This window comes from Drosophila suzukii (assembly GCF_043229965.1).
Source record: "Drosophila suzukii chromosome 2 unlocalized genomic scaffold, CBGP_Dsuzu_IsoJpt1.0 scf_2c, whole genome shotgun sequence".
NCBI lineage: Eukaryota > Metazoa > Arthropoda > Insecta > Diptera > Drosophilidae > Drosophila > Drosophila suzukii.
This window is the reverse complement of record NW_027255896.1, coordinates 14,561,975-14,586,902: the sequence shown is the minus strand read 5'-3', so window position 1 is coordinate 14,586,902 and position 24,928 is coordinate 14,561,975. Positions and strand designations below refer to the sequence as shown.

The 24,928-nt window shown below is 38.9% G+C and overlaps 2 protein-coding genes across 7 annotated transcripts in view; one reads left to right on the top strand and one right to left on the bottom strand.

Annotated features, from left to right (window-relative positions):
* The window catches only part of LOC139354007 (uncharacterized), a 978,888-nt gene that overhangs the window by 823,583 nt on the left and 130,377 nt on the right, over positions 1-24,928 (top strand). For 2 of the 5 annotated variants that reach the window (XR_011605072.1, XM_070998213.1), the window contains one exon: positions 6,590-6,740. The exons of 1 other annotated variant lie outside the window; for it this stretch is intronic. The gene's annotated coding sequence lies outside the window, so the exon portion shown is untranslated. Of the gene's footprint in view, positions 1-6,317; positions 6,357-6,589; positions 6,741-6,874; positions 7,063-24,928 lie in introns of those variants that run through there. 2 more of the 5 variants (XR_011605073.1, XR_011605075.1) reach the window with 2 other exon arrangements.
* LOC139354014 (uncharacterized) overlaps positions 1-24,928 on the bottom strand; it is a 145,992-nt gene that overhangs the window by 22,331 nt on the left and 98,733 nt on the right. The gene's annotated exons all lie outside the window — the stretch shown is intronic.

Sequence of the window (24,928 nt, the reverse complement as noted above, 5' to 3'; positions counted from 1 at the left end):
GAAATCTTTGTCTATCAACTTCTTAATAATATGACTATATTTTTATGCTTGTGTACCCTTGTTTCGGTTATTAGGCTTAAAGCCTACTCTATGTATCTTCGTTTCTAAAATAATTTTTTTATACATTTTCAAGTATTGTTTTCAGGTTTACCAAGAAAAATTAGAGAGTACAGACCATGTAACGAACCGATACACCTATAAAAAAATTCTAGGCTAGATGTCATTTCGAGATTCCAGCGCACGCGACAAAAGCATGCCCAAACACACGTTTCGGGAACGTATTACGAAAGAAATAGTTCTAGGTCGTATCTTTTTTACGCAAAACAGCACGCATGCAAATTTAACTAGCAACTGTGCGTGCTGGGGGCAGTCTTTTGGATGCCATCTGGGTGTATTTCAATATAGTGCATCCAGGTGTATTTTAGTGGCAATGTAAAAAAACCAAACTCAACCCCGAAGGTTGCCGATTCCCATTTTTTTACAATCGTCTTTTTCGGTAAAACCGAATGTATGTTTTCTGTACACATATGAAACTGTCAAGAATTCTTAGCACCTCTAGTTTCGTAAAATAAAATTTATTTACGTAACAACAAAAATTGGTGGTAAATATTTTTAATTTCCAATTTTGTTTTACGGCAATAAAAATTTTAGATTTACAATAATGTAAACTTTGCTGTTATATATTATAATATGTTTGCTGTACGTAGCCTCGATGCTAGATTTTTTCCCGCCACTGTAATAGAAGCAAGCATAGGCCAAACAAACGGTACTCTTGAAAAGCAAACGAAAAAGACAAAAGGGAACATGCAAGGAAGCGCGCGGTTTTTCTCGCCTCTTGCATTTCTCGCCACTTGCTGATTTCATTTGAAAGAGTAAAGTTCAGCCACAAGTGTTATTACAAAATTACCAAATTTTTTACCAACCAACCTTAAATCATTCTTTTCCCAGGTAAGTAAAGTGTAGTTAGTGAAGTGAGAAATTAAACAAATTTACTAAAAACTTAAATGTGATTGCACATACTTATGTATTTAGAATGCAATTTCATACATACATACACATGTAAGATGAGAAATACTCTCACTTGACCTTTGTTATAGTGATATATATTAAGTATTATGGTTAACAACAATAATTGCAGGATATTTTCCGCGTTTCGGCTTTTCTTAAAGTATCGTTCGGGTTTCTATTTTTCCACTCTGCTGCTGAATATCGACTCTCTCGGCTGACTGTCACTTCCCGAATGAACTCGTCCGACTTTTACTGCTCTTGCTCTGCTTCTCTCCTCTCTTGTCGCTCTGCTTTTAATTCTGCTGGTTATCTTACTCAACCGTCTTACATTCGGCCATTCCTGACTAATCATCTGTCCCAGATGACCAATCATCCGCATTGTCCTGGACATATCGCCACAGCTTCATATAATCACAACTGGTGAACGTGTTAGATGGGCCTTCAAAGTCTGCTGCCGTTTTCCTTCATATGTTCTGCAAACGAGTTGGCCGTGAAAGCGGAGCCTCTGTCCGAAACTATCCGCACAGAGTTGCCAAAAATTTCCGACCAAATCCTTAACTTCTTCAACGTTTCCTCGCAGCTTGTAGTTTTCGTTGGGAACAGCCAAATAAATTTTGTGAATGAATCCACCATCACAAATATGTACTTATACTGTTTTCCAGTGGCATCCATGGGGCCTAGATGATCAACATGCAGCGTGTGAAGGGGTCACCTTTATCAATACAGCAATACAGCTTAAGAATCCTTCTTTCTTGCCAAGTTTTTTGTTGAAAATTATGCATCTCACACAGTTGTTCACCACCTGCTGAACCTTCTGTTCTAAGTGAGGAATCCAATACAATTGTTGAACAGCGTGAACAGTTTTCTGTAATGCAAAATGACCTGCACTGTGGGCGTCGACAATAACTTCTTTTTCCATCGCTTTCGGGATCACGAGGAGGTCGTTGCCTTTCACCTCCTTATAAACAAGTCCAGCTTTCATCTTGTAGCCCTCATATGGACAGCTGGTCAGAATTTCCATAATTGCCTTTAGCATCTCGTCTTTTCCTTGTGCGGCTTTGATCCGAGCTGTGATCTCCGAGGATACGAGCATCACACGGTCGGGATAGCGACTGAGACAGTCAACATGCTTCAACCGTTCTCCAGGGCGATGTTCCACTGTGAACTCGGAATCCTGTAGATAAACAATCCACTGCGTGACTTCTCTTGGCACATCCGCCTTCTGTAGGGTTTGCTTAAATGCAGAGCAATCCGTTACCAGCTTAAATGGCGATCCCAGCAGGTAATGTCTAAATTTCTTTACAGCTAGATAAACGGCCTTTGCTTCAAGGATATAACTGTGCTGACGGGACTCAGCTTCTGATGACTTCTTGCTCCAATATTGTACTGGATGGAGTCAGCCGTCGAACCACTGCATTAAGGCCGCTGCAAATCCATCTTTTGATGCATTCGTGTGTAACTCTGTTTTGGCCCCTCTGATATACAACTTTAAAACGGGTTCTTTCGTCAAGGCGTCCTTCAAACTTTGGAATGCGTTTATCTGCGGCTCGGCCATTCGAAAGAAAACATCTTTTCGCAGCAGGTCAGTCAATGGGCGTGAAATCTGCGAATAATTCAGTACGAATTTTCTGAAAAATCCAGTCAGCCCTAAAAACGCTTGAACCGCTCTGACGTTTTTCGGCATCGAAAATTTGCTGACCGCAGCTGTCTTTTCTTGTCCAGGCCATACGTCTCCGACCTCAATGTTGTGGCCTAAAAAATAAATCTTCTGCAAAAAGTGACATTTTCGCCACTTTATCTTCAGGCCAAACGCTCCAGCTGTGTTAAATACCAGTTTCATCTTCTCCAAACATTGCTCTGCAGTTTCGGCGTGAATTATTATGTCATCCATGTACAAGTCTAGTACATCCCTGTTCATAAGCTCTTGGAATACATAATTTACGTAACCCCGCTTTTTGCAGCTTTTGCAGAACGTCGTCGATAACCGGAACAGGAAAGCAGTCTCTCAACACCATTGAGTTCAGCTTGCGAAAATAAACGCAAATACGCCGTGTGCCATCCTTTTTGGTCACCAGTACAAGACGGATGGCAAAATTAGATGTAGATGGGCGAATGATTCCAGCATCTAACCATTCGTCGATCTGCTTTTGGACATCCTTCTCTTCGGCAATCGCAAATCTACTTGGGGATTGACGAAATGGGACGATTTCCACATCCGGGACGATTCGCAGCTTGATTGGGACTTCTGCTACCGAATCCGCCGCTTTGTAGTTCATGATCAGCTGAGACACCTCCTTAGCATACTGCGAAGGAACATCTATTTCATCATATGTATTAATTATGTTATAAATTTTCATCTGGTTTGGTTTCTTACAAGCTTTCTCCCCCAGCGGAGAAGAAAACTTGTATCCGTCGGCCGACAGCGAAAAGTCAAACTTCGAGACGAAATCGAATCCAAGCAGCGCGTCATACTCGATGTCCTCATCCTCAACTACGACGAACTTGTGTGGCGTCATTTCCTGGTCTACTGCAACCTCAGTCAAAAAGTAGCCAACTGGGCACGTAATCTTATTTCCCAGCCCACGAAGCTTGGACGCACATCTCTCCAAAATAACATTTGGTATTTTGTTGAAGATGTACTTGCGCAGAATAGATACATCGGCTCCCGTATCTACAAGACACTCCACTTCCACGTGATTGATGCTAACCATTTTCATACGACCTGCACTGCGTACGACTTGGACTCCAGCAACTGACCCAGGGCAATCTCTTGACATGTGCCCCTCTTGGTTGCAACTGAAGCATTTCACGGCAGACTTGCAATCCTTGCGGAGATGATCTACTGACCCACAATTGAAGCAGTGACTCTTCCTGTCGTTGAAATCGTGCTGCTTCCTCTGGTTCGACGCCCACTTTCCGTCGTTCTGCTTGTACGGCTTGTCGACCACGCGGTCGAACACCTCATACTGCTCCTGTAGCTCTTTGTAGGAGTTGCAACTGTAGAGAGAGTACCTGAAACCGCTCTTCATGTTTAGGCCGTCCACAACATAGCGGATAACCGAGCGTGCATCAATGTTGCCAAGTGAAGCAATCTTTTTCATCTGCAATAGGTATTCGTGAAAAGATTCCTGCTTGCGTTTCTTGCGATCGCGGAGCTGCTCATGCACATCAGCGCTGCACACATATTGTCGGCTGAACTCAGTCTCCAGCAGCACACGCATCTCTGAGTATTCGTGTACGTACGTAGAATCCAAAAACAACTTTGCTGTGTTCGTCATTTTGGCACAAGCCTGCACATACATCTGTTTTATGTTTAGACCGTACGCCGCAGCATTTAGCTCAAAATTGTCAAACCAATTCTTTACCGGTATAGACTCTCCGTCAAACTCTGGAATGATCTTCGCAAAGCTTTCAGCCGTAATCGAGCAACTGTTGTTTCGCTCATCCGCTCCAATCTTAATAGCAAGCAGCTGAACCAAATCTTTCAGGGTTCTTGTATTTTCGTCGATAGAGCTGCTTTCAGTTAAACCGGCAGCTCCACTTTCCTCTTCGCTGATTTCGGAAGGTTCTTGCACTCCTTTAATTTCTTTTAGATTTCCATCTGCACTTATTTCGCAAACGCTTTTCGCCAGCTCACTCATGTTATTCATTTTGTCTGCTGCAGCCACTGATCTTGTGTAATACGGCTGTTTTCCTTTTGAAATTGGTATTCTCGAAGGTTCTTTCTTTATTTCCTTTTCGCTTACACTCATTCCCGTTACTGACTTTCCGGAAAGGCGGTGAGACTTCTCGGAACGGCGTCACTCGCAATTTTTGCGTTAGGACGAGCCCCCAAATGTAAGATGAGAAATACTCTCACTTGACGTTTATTATAATGATATATATTAAGTATTATGGTTAACAATAATAATTGCAGGATACTTTCCGCGTTTCGGCTTTTCTTAAAGTATCGTTCGGCTTTCTATTTTTCCACTCTGCTGCTGAATATCGACTCTCTCGGCTGACTGACTGTCACTTTCCGAATGAACTCGTCCGACTTTTACTGCTCTTGCTCTGCTTCTCTCCTCTCTTGTCGCTCTGCTTTTAATTCTGCTGGTTATCTTACTCAACCGTCTTATATACATATGTTTATATACGTAAGTGCGAAGTTAAAACAATATTAAGCATAAATGCAATAAATACCAAATTAATTTCAATAAATAATAAATAAGTTGTGCGGAAATACAATTAACATACATAAACATGTGCAAGCTGCAATTTACAATGTACATATGTACATATGTGCAGACATCATACATCAAATTAGCATATATACATATGTACATAAGCATGTGCAAGCTGCAATTTACAATGTACATAAATATGTACACATATATGTACATACATCAAATTAGTGCGAAAATAAAATTAAAATACATAAATATGTGCAATTTTACAATTTTATTATTTTATAAATATATCAAAGTTTTACTAATGTTTGTTCGAAAATAAATAAATAAAGAATTGCCTATAACCTTTTACGTATATTATTCGGTAAATAAGTAAACACGTGTATCACGATTTTGCCGAAAAAAACGACAATTTTTTATAAGTACCCGCAGCAATATATATCTCCAGCTTTAGTTATCCGATTGACTTAATTTCTTTTATACAAAATCAATAAATCAACAATTCAATATTGTAAAGCAAAAAATTTATCCAACTTATAAAAAAAGCGGTTGAAGGTGACAAACGTGGGCATGATTAATACATGTTAAAAAACTTTACATTTTTTTGGCAACAAAATTTAAAAACATTTTTATTTTTTTTAATTACAAAAAAATGATATCTTTTTAGATTTTTAAATATGTTATAAATATGTATATGAGTGATTCTTATTTTATTAATTTTCAGTTTATTTTATCAAAGCAGGTACTTACAAGGGTGGTCAAAAGTATTTTTACAAAACAAAAATATAACAACAAAAAAAACTTACTTCTTGTTAACTTTGGCATCAATAGAGGGGTAATTTAAATGCCGTTTGAATGATACAATACATTTCTTAATCCATTCAGAACTTATTGAAAAGGACGAGTTTGTGTGATAATCTACTATTTTAACTTTTTTCCTCGACTTGAAAACTTAAATTTTTTGATGCAAAAAGTTTCTTCAAACAAAAATTATAGTAACTGGAAGAAGAATTTTTCAAAAATCATTTTGCTTATATTTTTAATGATTTTTTGAAAATGCTTAGAAACATGCATTTGAGCCATATTTTTCTCTTTTTCATACAAAATTTTTTCGACATTGTCACCTTCAAAAAATCAAAGGAGGTGGACGAAAAGATTTACGGGAAAATGGAAAAATACGTAAGTTTCCAAAATCGAAGAGTTCACGGACAGACTTTAACAGCAATAAAAACTTACATTAAGATTCGGAAATAATACAAAACTATATTTTTTAAATCCAAAGTATACAACGCAACAATTTTATGGGGCTGGAATCTTCTCCTACATTGCGTTGTATACTTTGGATTTAAGAAATATATAATTTTGTATTATTTCCGAAAAATTTTCTAGCAATTTTTATATTTTTATTTCAGGTACCGCTCCTTAAATCCATTTTTGGTAAAAACTTAATTAAAAACTTGGACCAAATTTTAAGCCTGGATGTGATTTTACAACTAAACTACAGTGGGTCCAAACATAAATATAGACTCGCCAATTTCCACAACTTAAATTCAGTCCTGCAAGGTACGTCCATTTTTATGATTAAAAACTTGGTGACGTTTACTTTGTAATAAACAGTAGCCAATATTAGAAATAATATATTATATTATAAATATTAACCAAAGCTAATAATTTTAAATGTGTTTTTATCTTTGCAGAATCACAAAAACGGGAAGGATATTCCATATTGGAATATATAAAAGACGTCCGGTTGGCCTTTATGCGCCAAAAAAATAAAATATATAAGGGGAAAAGCGCACTAAAGAAGGCCCACCCGGAGCCAGGAGCCGAACCGTACGATTCTGACTCTGAATAAAAATAAATAAATAAAAATATGAAATTGAAATCCAGTCTTATGTATGTATTCCTGGGGAAAACTTCCAGATATTTGATTTTTGAATGCTTCTAGGTGCATTAAAAAAGAGTACACCCAGAATGTGTTTAGTATGTTGCTTCCAGGTGCATTAAAAAAGAATACACCCAGAATGTGTTTAGTATGTTGCTTCCAGGTGCATTAAAAAAGAATACACCCAGAATGTGTTCAGTATGTTGCTTCCAGGTGCATTAAAAAAGAATACACCCAGAATGTGTTTAGTATGTTGCTTCCAGGTGCATTAAAAAAGAATACACCCAGAATGTGTTAAGTATGTTGCTTCCAGGTGCATTAAAAAAGAATACACCCAGAGGGTTGCTTCCAGGTGCATTAAAAAAGAGTACACCCAGAATGTGTTTAGTTTGTTACTTCCAGGTGCATTCCAGATATATGCTTCCAGAAGCATGCAACGGGTGCATTCTTTTTTGTCCCGCACCCGTGTAAATAGAATGGACAGACTCATCACTTCCGGAACACCTTTTTGATGCCATTTCATAATGAAAGAACGCATGCTGGAATGCTGTCATTTACGACTGGGAGAGAATTACACACATATCGTAATTGCTGGACTTTTCCTACCTATTCCTATTCTGACTGATCCGCCCTTCTCGCCTCCTTTGATGTTCTGGAGGTCCTGGTCACGCCCACCCTACCAATGGTCACTCTTACCCTCAGCGCTTAACAGCCTGAGCGACCCCTTTTTCCAAGTTCTATCCTACATCACAAGTCAACGCCCGTCGCGGCCAACAGATGCTTGCAGATATTAGGGTTTACGTCGGACATTTCAAATTTAAATTTTAATGAAATTTGTCAGACAAATTCGTCGACTGGCAAACAAAACGAAACTCAAAGCAAATAAAGAGCTTGGGATCCATGCGATCGAGCTTTTTAGTTCATGCTCTCCCGGTTCGTTCAGACGTTATCGTAATTTTTTTTTTGCTTGCTCTCTCGGCCGTCCCTTCTATTCTTTCCTTCTTACATCTCACCCTTCGATTTAATTCAATTCTTTCCTACTCCCTTTGTTTTTTTATGTAATAAATAGATAAAAATTTTAGCTCACCGCTGTTTGAAGTCTATCGACGAAAGCGTTCCCCTCGGGTCGATGAGAGGCTGTAAAGGGGGAAAAAACAGAAAAAAACGAAAATGGGGCAAGAACAAAAAAAAAAAAAAAATACACGCGGGGCTAGCTGAAGTATTGACCGCGGATTTATCGCATGCTCGGTTTTTTTTCCCTTTCCTTTTGACTTCTTTAGCTGCCCAATGCACTAACACACCCACACATTCACAAGCACAACCAAAAACTATTCTAACACTTAATTTACTTAAACTATTACTGTGTTTATGCGATGCCGTTTTCACGCTTTCATTTCGCGATTTCAGCCGATTCGTGTGTGCATAAACGCAATTTCGTGAATTCGGCAACACACGAAAGTTGACTATGAATTCAACCTGAAAGCGTGAAATGGTCACAATTAAACTCCGGTAACTCTATATAATTATCGGAGTTGCCAGACCGATATAAATACATAAATACACCTTACTTTTAACAAATTATTTTTTAATTCAGTGCCAATGGAAACTAGTTTTTATCTTTTATTTTGTTTGTAAAAAAATGTTATAAAAGCTTGCACACACTTTATCTTTAATACTAGCAAGATTAGTTCAAGTGAATCGAAAAAAATAATCGGTTTAATAATCGCTAACACCTTTTTCTACCGGTCCGGCATCTCTGTCAGCTGAGATTGATAAAATGCATGAATTCGGCCACGTCGCATAAACAGAAGCAAATTTTTTTTCACGCTTTCAAGAAATCATGAAACCCTTAGCATAAACATAGTATATGTTTCCACCGCCAACAAACTCGCGAAAGATGGCTTTAGGCCTTCCTCGGCTCGTACAGCTGGTGCAAAAAGCGTTTACTTTCGAATAAATTAATTATCGCTGCTGAATTCTCGTTTTCGGGGCGGAGCGCAACGAAGGCGACTTGCGTAGTTTAATTCGTGCGGAAGACTGAAAGCTCCCGCTTATTTGTAGCCCCGCCTCTCTTTGCCCTCAAAACCGATAGCAGCTGCTCTTATGGCTTAACTTAAGATCTATTGTCGTAGGTCGGGACTTTTTTTGTAATTTTTAAAGCTGCGAGTATCTAAACTAGAATTCTCCTCTCTTTTTTTTTTTATGCGCGGCCTGTGTCGCCGCGGGTTATGGGGTCACAACTAGCTGGTTAAGATTTGGTCAGGTTAGGGTGAAATTTCATATGTAATGTTAATATATGTTTCCCAACGCTGACGCCGCCGATTTTTCAGCTTGGCCGCCGATTTTTCAGTTTGGCCCCCGATTTTCCAGTTTGACCGCCGATTTTCCTCGCTCGCGTTTGGCACCAAAATCAACATCCGCTTATTCTTTCCTTCCCCAGCGCCTTCTCGGGGACCTCCAGAATCGCTTCGAGCCGACCGCCTACAATAATTTCCGGCTAAACTAAACTGCCTAAACATTCCCTTTTCTTTCATAGACTCACCAGTCTTGGCACGATCCAACCGCAAATAAAAAGGATGGAAAGTTTTCCTTCGCAATAAATAGGTCACTCGCGAACTAAACTGAGGTTATCTACGTCCGTAACCTGCCGCTGCCGAAAATGAAAATAAAAACATCCGCCGCAGAATCTCTAGGGGCGCTTGAAATTTGCCGCTGTTACTCTCCTAGACCCACTAGCTACCTATAACCTCTTATTAGGATTGACATAGGTTGCTGTAATGATCTAGCACAATAAGATCCCAATATTACCACTTCTGGATCTTGGGTAAATTCCTAAGAAATCTATGTAAAGTTTCTGAAAGGCCCTCACTGACTCCGAAGCCTTTCCCATTGGAGGTCGCAACGCTTGGTTTGGGGCACATGACCTTATGTATTATTTTACATCTTTTACCAACCCTGGCCAGTAATAATATCGCTTTAACCTTTCCAATGTTTTGTGAACGCATCCATGCGACGCTAACGGATCATCATGCGCATTCTTAAGTAATACAGGCGCCAAGCCCGAGGGAATCCATAACTTAAAAAAAAAACTATCATGGATCGGCTCCCCAGATGTGTGTTCAGTTTTATGAAACGCAAATCCATCGGCTGATTTTAAATCAGGGAGAATGCTGGCATTATCTTTAACCCTTTCGATCAGATCTAAATAGTCCGGATCTTTGAACTGGGAAGATTCTAAATCTACAAGCAATCCGTGCCTGGCCTCTAATGCAGCGACTTCTTCTTCGTTGACCCTCGATAAGGCACCAGGAACAAGATTGAGCTTGCCACTGCGATGCTCGATTTTAAAGTTGAAACTTTGAAGTTTCAATGCCCACCTTGCCAGTCTGGAATGCAAATCTGTCTGCGTCATCAACCATTTAAGCGACGCGTGATCGGTAATCACCGTGGATTCGTGACCCTCAAAATAGGCACGAAACCTCTTGATGACCGAGTAGTTTCTCTGAGCCTTATTGAGTTTCTTCGACACAAAGGCAATTGGACACTTTTCGCCCCTCTCAACCACTCTGAACCAAGACACCCGCTACTTCAGTGTTGCTGGCATCACAATGGATGTAAAAGGGCTTGCTTAAATCTAAGCTAAGCAGAACGGGCGCCGAGCAAAGCATTTACTTATAAATTTCCGCCACCAACCGACCATGCTTTCAGAGTTTTTGGCACTGAAAAATTCGTCATGGCCGAAATTTTATCAGGGTCTGTACGCACTACGCCTACCCAACTATATGGCCTAAATATTTGACACTTTTCATGCCAAAATTGCTCTTTTCTACATTCAATGTCAAACCTGCTGCTCGAATGCAGCTTGCAATAGAACTAAAAACCTTCGAGTGACTGTCGAAGCTATCTGAGACGATAAGCAAATCGTCCAAATGAACAAGAACCTCGTTGCTAGGCTCAACAAATATTACCTTATCCATCAGCCTACTCATCGTTTGGGAAGCGTTCGTAAGCCCAAATGGCATTACTTTATACTGATATAACGGTTTACCAGGTATGGTAAGTGCAGTTTTGTCACGTGACTGAGGCTCTAAGGGCATTTGCCAATAAGCATCTTTAAGGTCGAGGCTAGAAAACTTGTTCGCCTTGGAAAGCCGACTGAGAATTCCATCAATTTGCGGCAAAGGATATGCATTCTCTCTAGTTCTCTCATTGACTTTTCGGCTATCAAGACAAAGACGAACCTTTCCTGGCTTCTGCACCAGCACGACCGGTGAAGACCAAGGACTATCGGACTCCTCAATTACCCCAAGTTTAAGCGTACGGTCTACCTCTTCATATAACAAAAGACTTGTTTTTCCTAAAACAGAGACCGCGAAGGAAGGGAACTTGTCAATTACGGCTTGCAACTGGATTCTTTGACCATCAGTTAGAATGTAAGAATCACAAGTCAATTCCGCAACCCGCATAGCCGGTGGCAATAGCTCAAAAGAGGACCAAAAATCAATGCCCAAATAGAGGTCTTGACTGAGCGAGGGCAAAAAACTTACATCTCGAAATCCTTTGTTCTTCCTTCGTACTCTACTGGTGTTTTTAAACGTCCTATCAAATTTTACCTTTGCCCATCTGCTGTGTTTACTGTACTTGCACCCCTCTTGAACGGAACTCGAGCTTTAATTATTTGCTCGGCCAACTTTCCGCCTATAGCGCTTAGGGATGCCCCCGTATCTAAAAGTCCTATTACAACTCTGTCAAGCAATCGAACCTCTGCATAGGGCCGTCTGTCCAAACTCTTATAGAGGATTACATATAAGACTTTAGCTGACTGCCAATACCCTTTGATTCTTTTTGCATTTCGAGAAAGTTTCTTTGTAGGTCTAATTTTAATACTTGGAAATGCTGTGTTTCTTATAAGTTGCGGCCAAAAAACTGGTGGCTTTCCCTCAATCCCTGGTCCATAATCGTTTATTTTATTTATTTTATTTATATTTTGGTTTTGGGACAATTGCAAATTGCCACCAACCACTTATTCTAGCTATAGCTACTGGGCCTTAAGCTAGGAGGATGTTATTTACATATTTTCAGAAAAAGTGTATTTATATATAGTTATTAAGAAAATTTATATATAGTTATATAAGCGTATGTCCTTGGTAAAATTATTGGCGCTGACGATATTGATGGATTTTGGGGATAGGCCATCAGGAGAGGGTGTTGCTTCTTGAAGTTATATGGATTGGACACTCTAGGAAAAAGTGCCGCACGTTGTTTCACGTACCGCAGTGCTCGCACTGGGGTGGGGGTTGTTTATTGAGAACATGCTCATGGGTGTATCTTGTATGTCCAAAACGTAGTCTTAAGAATTTTGTAAGATCTCTGCGGTTGATGTTGTCTTCAGATGAAATGGTATAATCTTTAATTGAAAATTTTGTTTCGTTGAAATATTTGTAGTGGTTAGATGCGTTTTGCCAGATCGATTCCATTTATTTCTAAAAAGTACTTTTAAAGTATAACTGTGTGTCTGTGAAGTTATAGTTGGCTTCCATAACCTGTGGGAACTTGTGAGCTTCTTTTGCTGCTAGGTCTGCTGCGTCGTTACCAGGAATATTGTTATGGCCTGGAATCCACAGTAATATAATTTTTGGTTGGTGGCGGTTGAGGATGTCTCGAATACGAACAGTATAAAAAGATTGGTTATTGGTGTTGGTAACTGAAGTTACAGCAGACAGGGAATCAGAGCAGATAAACACTTTTTTGTTTTGTTTGTCAGCCATTTACATGCAGCATAGATGGCTGCCACCTCTGCTGTATAAATTGTGTTGAATGTCGGAAGAATGACAGTTTTAATTACAGTTCTTTCAGTCGTGATGCTATAGGATACTCCTTGGGCAGATTTGGAACCGTCCGTGTAGATAAATCCGTAGTTATGGAAGTTTACCTTGAGAGATATAAATTTTTTTTGGAATTCTGTTGGCGGAGTGATTGCCTTTGTTGTATGGTGCAGAGAAGGGTTCACCGTGTCTTTTGAGAAAAACCATGGTGGTGTCTTCTGTTTGTATGGTTTTATAGGTGGCGTAAATGTGCCACTATCTTTGGAAAACTGGAAAGCTTTACGTAAGACTGATTGGAGTCTGGTTCTTCGTTTCGACTTCTTAATTCTTTGTAGGATGGTTTGGAGGGTTAGGGTGTTTGCTGCGAACAGTAATGCCTTGCACATCTGTGCTATTCTCATTTCAAACCTTAGCTCTATTGGCATCAATTGGGCTTTGAAAAGGAGATTGTTGATGGGGGTGGTGCAAAATGCTTCAAACGCCAGCCCTAAGGCTGAATGGTAATTGGCTTATAGTTTTTTTAAGTAAGAAGCAGGGCAATTTCCGTAGAATGGGAGGCAGTATTCAATTTTGTTCATTATAAGGGCATTTGTGAGGCTTATAAGAGTCCTTGTATCGCAGTTGTATTTCTGGCTTGCCAACCATTTTATGATGTTGAGACGCTTGGAGATTTGGACTGTCAGTGAGTCAATGTGTTCCTTTATGTGGTCGCTTGAGCTTAGAGGGCAAGCGGTCGAGTTGGTCTTGAAATTGCAATTGGTTTTTCTATATATGTGTAAGTGCTTGCATTTAGAGATGGAAAGCTTCGCGCCAGAATAACTACACCAGTTTAGGATGTCAGGGAAAAGTGCATTTATGTTTGCGATCATGGTCCTCTTGCTGATCTGTCCTACTATAATGAAGTCGCCGGCGAAGGAAAAGAAGTTGAACTCCTTGTGAATAGCAATCGTGCGGCACAGTTTATTGTACGCAATAAGGAAGAGTATCACTGATAGAGGTGATCCTTGTGGTATGCCATTGTGAAAAGGCTTGCCTTCTGAATATACGTTTTTTATTTTTATGTTTATTCTTCTGTTGCTGAGAAAGTTCATAACGTATCTTAGAATGATCAGTTCGTCTACTATCGTATGGATTCCAATTTTGTCGTATGCTTTTTCGAAGTCCAAGCTTATTATTGATAAATGTCTTCTTGTCGATAGGGCAGCGTTAGTCTGATGATCTAGCAGGGCTATACACTCAGATATCGACATACCTTTTCGAAAGCCAAGTTGACGGCTATCGAGGAGCTTGCAGTTGGTAGAAAGCTAAAGTAGTAGATTGCAAAAGTTTGAGCGATTTCCGATTTACCAGTTATGTTTCGGGATGAATCATTTGGAGAGGAAATGCAGTGAATGTCATGATTTAGCTTCCTGCCACTAAAAGTATTAATGTTTGACCACATTCTAGCGGTTGTAGAGTTTGGGCTTATTTCCGATGTAAAAGTTTTTAGTGCTTTTTTTTTTGATTCTTTTAAATGATTTCTGAAAAGGGCCTTGGTTTTCTTGAAGTGTATCAAATTGTCAGTGGTAATACATAGTTTTAGCTGATTGATCCGTCGTTAAGAGTGAGTAGGTTTGATTCAGTGATGTATTTGAGTATAGTGTTTCCTTTTCTATTGTTTGTAGGCGACCCCCAGCTTTGGTGCCAACTGTTGAAGTCCCCCTTTATTATCGTGTTCTCGTAAGGGTTTCCAAACATGTTAACCAAGTTATTAAGCTGAAAACTTTTATCTGGTGGGATATAGGTTGTTATTAGACGAATTTTCATTTTGGAATGTAGGACTATGCCTACTGCATCGAAATAGTGGTTCATTGTAAGACGGTCGAATTGAATAGAGTTGTGGACTAGCATTGCTACTCCACCATGTGAGTTGTTGGCTGTGTTTTTTTCTATAATTGTAAAGTTTGGGGGTATAGGGATGTTATGAAGGGAGTGGATGTGGGTCTTTTGAAGGCAGATTACCTTAGGCATATAGGCTTTTAGAATAAGTTGTAAATGTATATAGTTGTTCATGTAGCCGTTGCAGTTGAATTGAATTATAAGCGGGGTCATATCTAGGGTGTAGAGTAAATCTTTTAACTAAAGAACTACTGGTGTTTTAGATTCTTAGTGTTAATAGTGGGTTTTTCGGTTTTTTCTTTGGCCTTAAGGGGTTTAGATACTACTGATTTTTCTTTATTCTGGCTTCTCAGCTTACGGTCTGATTCTGGAACGTCTTTTTTGGTGATCTTTTGGATGTAGGCATCAATTTGGTCGACCTCCATGTCTTCGTCGCCATTTTCACATTCGGTTACGTGCCGGCGGTGTGTCGCTGTCCTGGATGTAGAGGGTTCCAATTCGTCGCTTAAGATGTCATCGTAGTTTCGAATAAGTCGTTGTTGGTGTTGGGTTATATAGTTTGCGGAGTTTTCATTATTTTGCTCTTGAGTACTGGTTGTTTTTTGATTAGCATCAATCTTTGCGTATGATGTGGGTTTGTGGATATGCCTGGAATGGTATATTTTTATGGCTTCCTTGAAATCAACTTTCTCGGTGACTTTAATTGCTGTAATTTCTATTTGTTTAATAAAGGCTGGACATGATTTGTCTATTGGGCTGTGGTTTTTTTCGTCGTTTACGTCATTTCTACAATTAATGCAGCATTTGTTGTTGGAGCATTCCTCTTTGTCGGTAGTATGATCAACAGACGAGCAATTGGCCTGAGGATTTATAAAAAAACATTTTGACTTAGTAATTCCTATGCGAATATTTGACAAATGGATATGTGGAACTTGTGGAATATTTTTTCCTGAGCCTTTGGTGATGCCTGTCATCCGTGGTCAAGTGTCCCGCTTTTCGTAAGCAAGTCCACTTGCATGTCCTATGCGTCTGACTTGCACCGCCTCGAGCTGCGATGTGTAGAATATACACAAACAGGTTTGCTTAGGCTAAAAAAAATGTCGGCAGTGGTCGACTTGATGATGATCTTCCGTTTTCATTTGCTCCCGAACACCTTTAAAGTCGAAACTGATATCCTAACGACTGGAGCAACCTTAGCTAAATACATATATGGGCATTTCCAGGGGTCGCGAACGTACGCTCGTACGCATTTATTGCAAATAAAAAAAAAATAATAAATGTTTTTTAATTTTTTTTTTTGCTATTCGATAGCATTTTGTTAGCTCTTTGCTTAGTGTAAATGATGGGGTTTATTGAGCTATCATTTTCATAATATTGGCAAAAAACATGCGGTCGCGAACGTACACAAAATGGAAGTCGACTTTGGCTTAATGTGGTAAAATGCAAAAATCTGCGAATTGGGACGAAATATTCTTAAGCAAAAACTTTTCTTTTAAAATGGATTCATGCAGCTTTCTATTGAGTTTGTTCCCAAGGAAATATCTCCATTAGTTTTTTTAAAATTACATTTTTATGAATGAATTCATATTTCCTTAATAATAAACAGGTTTAACCTAATTTTATGTGTGTAATAACGTTTATAGTAAGAAAGTTATATTTATTAAATATAAAATATTAAGAAAAAATTAATTAATAACAAGAAAAATAAAGCTGTGTTCAATATAAATTAATAAAATATTTATGATAATTTGGTTGTTAAGGAATCAGAGTAAATGGAATGTATTGTTCTGATTCCAGGAACATTCGGTATATTCTCCCACTTCTTTATTATAGATGTTGACATCTTGTTAATGGAATCTGCTGCAACGTATAATATTTTAACTCCTGTTATGTGTTGTTGGGTACAGTTGTGAAGTGCTAACGCATCATTTAAAATAAGGTTCTTTGCTTTGGTTAAAAACCAAACCTTTCTTTTTACAACCGCACCAACGCCAACGACAGTACCTTTCCCATGAGAAGTTGCAAATAAGTTCCACTCGATTGTTTTGCAACCAAAAATAGCCCTGAAATCGGCTAAGCTCCAAAAAATATATTTTTTTTTAAATTGGCAGCTACTTCCGTCCGAAAATATCAATATTCTTTCGAAATTGACATGTTGGTTTTTAATTTGTTCGATAATCGTAGTTACGAAAATGTATACATCTGTTTTGCTGGGACTTAAGCCATCGCGTATAACTGCTAATGACATAGTTTTTTCAAACATCCATGCGACGCAAGTACAAATCGAAACTTGTTTGTAGTTAAAGTGCGCGCCTTAAACTTCGTTTTGGCACAGTAGCCTATAATTTTTTGCAAAATCAATTTGTATGGCAAGTTCACCAGGCTTGATATTTTTTCTGGTAGAATCAAAATAATTTTGGTGATCTCGCTTTACAAAGAAGTGTGTTTTAAAAATTGACAGCTGAACTTCAAACTCATGAAATAAATCTGAAAGCGGAGCAACAGATTCCGACAACGTTATTCTATCTTCAACTTTCCTCCAGTGTTGCCATTTCACGATTTCATCCCAATTGTTTAAATATTTTACTGGAACAATAGATCTTACATCTGTCTCACAATTTTCACATGTGTTGGTCATACAGTTTTCATTCTTAATATTGCAACAAGTTAATTCCAAAAAACTTTCCAATGTTTTGGGAAGAGTCTTAATAACTGTTGCGCAACCATTTATTAGAAAATTAAAGTTTGCATGATAGATACATACACACATGTTATGCGGCATTTTTGTCGAGAGTGGTACATGTTTAGGTCGATTTTCGAAAAATGTTTTTCGGCTTACTCGTTCTGCAATTAACTCATTTTTGTAAGATTCGTAAGCAGCATATAACGTTTAGCAACTAATTGTCCATCAACAATGATAGTGTCCTTTTTGGCTGCCGACTAAACGCTGAAATAAATTTTCGCCTTGTTTCACAATCCAAGTAACTTTCGTAGCATTGTTTTTGGTAAAATTTTCTGGGTTGACATACTTATTGAACAATGCTTTTTTAATTTCAATTTTTTTGTTTAACTCGGTTGACAATGCTCTTTCTGCCTTTTTTAATGCCTTTCCCAAAGTTTGCTTTTTCTTGAGCTTCCCTTTTCTTCTTTTCCCTATAATTCTTTATCCTTTTACGTTCATTTTCTTGAACTTGTTTTAAAACAGTTTGATTTTTCTTGTTTGCCAATGCTGAGCGGCGTTTTTTCATTCCCTCAGCTGCTTTTTTACGTAATTCTTTTAACTTCTCTGGATCGTTTTTAATTTTATTGATATACCGGGTATATTTGTCACTTGTTTTAGCCATCTAAGAATATTTATATGCTTGTTAAACAAATAAAAGTTTGAAAAAAAATACTTACGGTCGCGAACGTACTCCACTTTGAAAATTTATATAAAAAGATTGGTTAGTAATAGCCCCAAAGTTTTTTTAAATTTTAAATATTTAAACCAAAATGACTTAACACATGAAGTTTCATCCACCTGCTTGCACTTAATGCGAAGCTATTACAATAAAATTACGTTTTCGGTCGCGAACGTACGATTAGAAATTAATTAAGAAGCAAAATAAAAATTTACAGTTAATCTAACATTTTAAAGCTCTCTTTGAATTTTTCTCTTCTTATTAGATTGCAATAAAGAGATTTGGTAGAAAAAGAGGAAACTTATCATATGTTTTCCTTACAAAATAATTAAACATAAAAATGCCTTGAAAAGTAGCAAAAACTGAAAAATTACATTTGTACAGTTTTCAGGCCAATTTAAAAAAAAAAACATTTGAGATATGCTATGTATCCAATAAATTAAAAAAATTTTAACATTTATTTATGGAAATACATAAAAAAAATACGATGATTATGAAGATTTTTTTTTCGGTCCTGGTTGACCATTTTTCGGATTGCCCATATGTAAACCATATGTAAACACCTTTATGCCAGCCTACCCCTTGGTCATTAGTACTCGCTGCAAAACGAATGTATGTGTGTGTAAGTCACATTAAACAAGAAAGGAAGTAAACTTCGGCAAGCCGAAGATTGAACCCTAGCAGTTATAAGAAATAATCAATGGTAGTAACACTATGTTACATTTTAAGGATTGTTGCTAGCTTCAGTGATATTAAAACAATTTCACGTACTCAGCCCCAAAACCACGTCAAGGTCACAATCCACGAGGAGGGAAATATTATCATTTATATATACATATATATATATATACAATTTTGAAAACTACGTTGATAGATAGAAATAAATATATTAATAATACCATAAAAATACATATATACAATATGCTATATACAATTAATTTTTTTTCTAACCTATTACAATTTATATATTTAATTATATTACCTACGACAAGCTATACTTAAAAAAAATTTCATAGTGGTGGCTATATGGTGTCACATAAGTAATGGCAAGAGCTTGTGGAATTCGAGAATCTGAAAATATCCAATCAATTTGTGTTATTTGTTTTGTTGTGGGAGAATCATTGATTGAAAAGAGGTTATAGGCATTCAAATGTTCCTCCAGAATATCAGTCCCTGTGGATCTGCAAATATTAAAATCTCCGAATATTACTACTTTAGTATTATCCATTTCCACATCAGCTTTAATTTCATTTCGAAATCTTGCAATAGGAAATCCGGGACTCATATAAACAATTATAAGTGACGTGTCAAGATATTTAAATGCAATCGATTGATACGTTGCCCTTGTGTTTGTGGACTTCTTTGCCTCAAACAGAAATAACACATTTTGCGAAATGTTTTGTTTAGCATAAATAAGTATTCCGTTCTTCCCAATACCTTTCAAACGATTGCAATCTATTCTTCTTATAATGTCGAAATCCCTTAAAGTGTACTCTTCTTATGGAAGAGTCCAGGTTTCAACAAAACATAAAAAGTTGGCAGAACAAATAATGTTGTCGTTGGCAACATCATCGCGATGAGCGCGAAGAGATTCCACGTTGTGGTAATATAAAGAGATATCCTCATTTTCATTGACCAAAAATTCATAATGCGTAGTCAAAGCCTTTTCCCCTCTTAAACGTTCAAGTTCTACTTGGACATTTGTAGCTCCAAGTCTAGTTGGAGGGACAAAGTCTCCTAAAAGGAAAAGGCCCGATGCGCTAGTTGCTCTGCTGCAACCTACGTACAACGAAGCTCGCTTAATGCCTCTTTTAAGATGCACTGCGACTTTGCTGTAGGTTGCTCCTTGGCTCTTGTGGATGGTAATAGCCTCAGCAGGAACAACTGGAAATTGTTTTCGATCAATAGAAGAATGTCCCGAATTTCCGCATTGGAATACTCGGGCTGTTTTATAAATTGGAGTCCAGTCTGGGTGATCATTTCCTCGAACTTTTGACCAAGCTATAGTACCGACAGCGGGATATGTAAACTTAATCCACAGTCCAGTAACTAATAATGAGCCGTTAACCATACAGTTGTCAATTCGCATTAATTGACCAGTTGCCCCATTTACAAGTCAATCATTTGTGTCAATATTGACGGTAACCATATATTTTGCAGTAGTCTTCAGGTGTAAAATATATGGTAGACCCTGAGTTTCAGAGGTCTTCATGTTTTGGGCATGCCTAAGAGTTGATTCTCGACTTCTTTCAGACATATTAGCTGATTTAACTGTATCTACTGCAGTTGACACAAATTCTTCAGTTCTAATTTCGGCAAGTTTTAGGGAGTTGTAATGGTTTACGTCAGTATTAAAAACAGAATAAGTGATTTGCATCGTCAGGAACATCGGTTACTGGAAGAACTCTTGTCCTGAAAAGCTCAATATCTGCATCTGTAATGTTGGCTTCAGACATATTATTCAAAGCCAAAGCAAAAGCGTGGTCGTCACGTTGCCGCATTATTTCCGTTAGCTCGAAAAACTTAAAGTTATTCCAAAGGTTAGCTCCTGCTAGAATATTATAGGGATTAGATGTATTTTCTGCGAATATCCAACGATCTCCAACTGGTCTAAGCTGCTTCAGATCTCCAAACACTATTATAGACTTGCCCCCAAGGTTACATCTTGACTTCTAAAAATTTGACAAAGTCTTTGATCTAAGTATCCAAGCATTTTTGATCCGACCATCGAGATCTCATCTATAATAATTAATTGGATATCAATCAACTTGCAATGCATTGTATTTAAAGTATCATTGCTTAAGGGTCTTAAAGGACCAGATGTTTGATTAACCGGAACGGAGAAAACTGAATGAAGCGTTAGTCCCCCAATCCCAAAAGCTGCTTTTCCAGTAGAAGCACAAAGTAAAACCTTTGCGGAATCTGTTGCCCCAGGAAGTTTACTTGCTCGCCAAGTTATAGACTGAAATATTGTAGAAATCAATCTGCTTTTTCCTACTCCGGCCCCTCCACCAACATATTCATAAATTGTTTTTTTGGCTGCAACATTATACATTACGTGGGCGTAATACTGGCGTTGCTTAAAGTTGAGAGACCGGGTAAGCGAGCAAAGGTTATCGTTAGATACTATCGGAGGGAAAAAGAGCATCACGTGCTCTCTAAAATAATCTGATGGAGAACAGCTTAAACTGAAGCGAACCCACCTAGGAATAAGGGCATGATTACGTCTTTTTACCCTACCAGTCCCATCCAGCATTTGGTAACTTTGTGCAGCAACGTTATTTTCTTCATCTGCATCGAAGTCGATTGGTTCGTCATATTTTTCGTTTGACTGTTCTGATCGTGCATTTAGCTTGGAGAATTTGAACCAAGCCGCAAATTCCGCAATACATAACGATTCTAGTTGTTCATGTCTTTGCACGTATCGATCAAGTAAATTTCGCTCAAAAATATCTGTTGAGTTTGCGGGAAGCTGTTCTAATTCTCCGTTAGATCGGACTATACGGACCCTTTTATCTGAATGGCAAGTGTTAATAAAAACATTCCCTTCACTAGCCTCAGACAAGTGTAAACCTAAAATGTTGCATGCAGCTTCTTGGGCAGATATTTCTGTAGCGTTAATAAACTTGCTCTCTGAATGCTGCTCGAACCATTGCTTCTCGAACCAGTTGCGACACGCCACGGTTGGATTTATTTATGTAGTTGATTATATAACTACAACAGGCGTAAGCATCTAGAATGAATCGAATATCCATGTTTGCTCTATGCAAGCCTAAAATATTTCTATTGTAAGCATTTAGCAACCTATTAGAAAATTGGCGACGAAGAAATACTTGGGGCTTTTTTAAGCTAGACCGAATGGCGAACTTGTACTCCTCATATGAAATTTCAAGATGGCTGAGAAAATATTCAAAATTATTAAACATGGCCGATTCTTCTTCGGAAACAGACTTTAGGAGCTTTTTAACTTTTTTAAATATATCTTTACATTCTGCAACGTTGGATTCGTTTTCTTCAAATGAATACAAAACCAGAGTTTCAGGCATTGGTGGGTATGGCAAATTAAAACGGCAGAATTGTTGTCCTCGCAGTTCCCTTAAACATGAAACGCTTTGCTTTGAATTACTTCATGAATCTTAGGATCGTCCCCGCTGGTAGTAATGAAACGATCAATAAAGCGGGTGACCTCTTCGGCGTTATCGGGTCCTTCTAGCTTTGGGCACCAGAAAACCACTACATGTCATGAGAGTGCGGCGTTCCTCCGTGCTGGAATTCGGTCCTTCAATAATAATGGACGAGTCTTAACTCATCAAATATCTCTGAGCTTTTAAGTAATTTCATTAATTGTCGGAACCTGTAGTCGAAGTACCCGGAGCACGTTACTGGGTCAGATCGAATTAGTCTAGCTTTTTCGGCGCTAGAAAGAGCTGCTGCCTCTTCCTCAGTAATGTCTCTGTATCCAATAAAAGAGATAGAATAACTAAGAGTTCGTTTCATTTAGATTCAGCAGCAGAGAGGGTTATGAAGAATGTAGGCAACCCAAATTGTCTAGTTATGACTATAATTTTTTTTTTTTACCTCCCAGTGTGCTGGAGCTGAACGAAGGCCTTTTAGAACGCGAAATCCATCGTCATGTTGTACAAGACTGTTTAAAATTTTTTGGTTTAAATATTTCGCCGCAAAAAATAGTTGGGAAGGAAAGATCTTCTGCGTCGTCGTCAAAGGTTAAATTTGTTGGAATGCGGCCTTCACCGAGGGCCATAGCAATACGCTGAAGTCCAATATCATCGTTTTCTAATAGGGTTTCGTGACCTCCGGGACTTAAATGACCTTCTTGCTCGTCATTTGATTGAGAATGAGAATGTTGACGAAGAAGCTCTTCTACAACTTCTCGGTCGGATTCATCTGCGATGAAAGGTATCTCTTCATCGGCTCCGATTTGATTGAGCCAATCACCGTCAAAGGAAATGTTGTGCTTTTTGTAGAGCTCAGTGTTAACCAAGTATCGCACAGCTTGAATAACCCGAGCGGGTCGAATAGTTTCCGTCATGAAATTATGGGAATATTCGAACTTTCTTTTTAAATGAACCTGTATTACATGGGTCGAATCAAAGGTGCGCGGAAGTACGCTTACAGTATCAGGTACTGAAATTGGAACGTTGACTACAGCGCCCCTTATTCCGCATTGCCTTTCATATCCAAGGGATATAATGCGCATGAAGGGAATTCGAGGAGAAATAAGGCGCTCCTCAAGATATGTCAAGTTTTTAAGGCATTCAGGTATCTCTGGAAAGTCGAAGCCATTAGAGAGACAAAGGGATGGAAACGCCTTGACGACATGTACTGCACAATTGATATATGCCGGACGGACTCGGAAACTTTCTACTTAACTAAAAGGCATTGTCTCGACTAAAGTTGGGGTATTTCGAAGAAATAGTACGTATGTTCAAACCACTTACCAGAGATGGAAACCACGTTCCTCCACAGCACGTACAAAACTTAGTTGGTCCGTCCTTAATGTTACGAAGATATTGTTCCCTTGCCGTAGCTCGACTCCTCCGTCGCTGGCGTTCCCGTTGATCCTCTCGTTCATCTTCCGAAAGTTGTGCTCTTGCAGCAATATTGCGCTGTGACTGTCTGGAAGATTCCGCCTGTCGATTTTGTGAACTCGACCTGTATGTGGGAAGTCGCTCGTCAGCCATTTCCTGAATTTGTTGTTCCCGAAATCTTTGCTGAAGTCTTGTGTTCCGATGATGCACTGTGTTGGTCCTTTGCTCTTGTGTCCTAGTGATAGGGTTGTTCCTGGTGATCCTATGAGCTGCTGCGTCCCGTAAACGCTCGAGTCCTCTATTTTCCTCGATCGATCTCCAGGCAGCATGATCAGCAGTGTTTCGCGACTGCTCTCGTCGTCGCTCCTCGGAATCCGACATGACTATTGCGTGCGCTGCACCGTCCCGTGCGCGCTCGGGTCCTCGATTTTCTCCAAACGATCTCCAGGTAGCATGATCAGCAGTGTTTCGCGACTGCTCTCGTCGTCGCTCCTCGGAATCCGACCTGACCATTGCGCGCGATGCAGCGTCCCGTGCGCACTGGGCTCCTCGATTTTCCCCGATCGATCTCCAGGTAGAATTATCAGCAGTGTTTCGCGACTGCTCTCGTCGTCGCTCCTCGGAATCCGACCTGAATATTGCGTGCGCTACAGCGTCCCGAGCGCGCTCGAGTCATCGATTTTCCTCGTTCGCTTTCCAGGTAGCGCGATTGTCAGTGTTCCTCAATCGTTCGCTGGCTCGAATTTTTTCACTTCTCCTTCTCTGAGAGCGAGCAGCGGAATTTCGCGAGCGAGCTTCTTCTGCTACCTCAAAATTACTTGTACGCGCCAAGGCAATGTGCTGCGCATTACGGGTCCTTATTTGTGACGCATTTTGAGCATATTGGGATCGGCTTCGTCAAAGCGCAGCTTGGCGGCGCTGCTCTTGTGATAAAGAAGATATGCGCGGCATTCTCTTTATTTTGCAGTTAAAAAATAATTGTGTAAAAGTTAAGGGGTTATAATTTGTCAGAGATTTTCAAAATCTCTTTGGTCGGGATTCTGGTAAATATTTATTGATGTTCATTGATATTCCACCTGAATTTCACCAGAAGAGACTTATGTGTTATCCTGTTTTACTTTAATGAAAAACATACCAAAGGAAAAAAGTATAATAATACTTTATTATTTTGTAACACACTTTTTTCACTTTTCACCTTATACCTTTTGGTGGA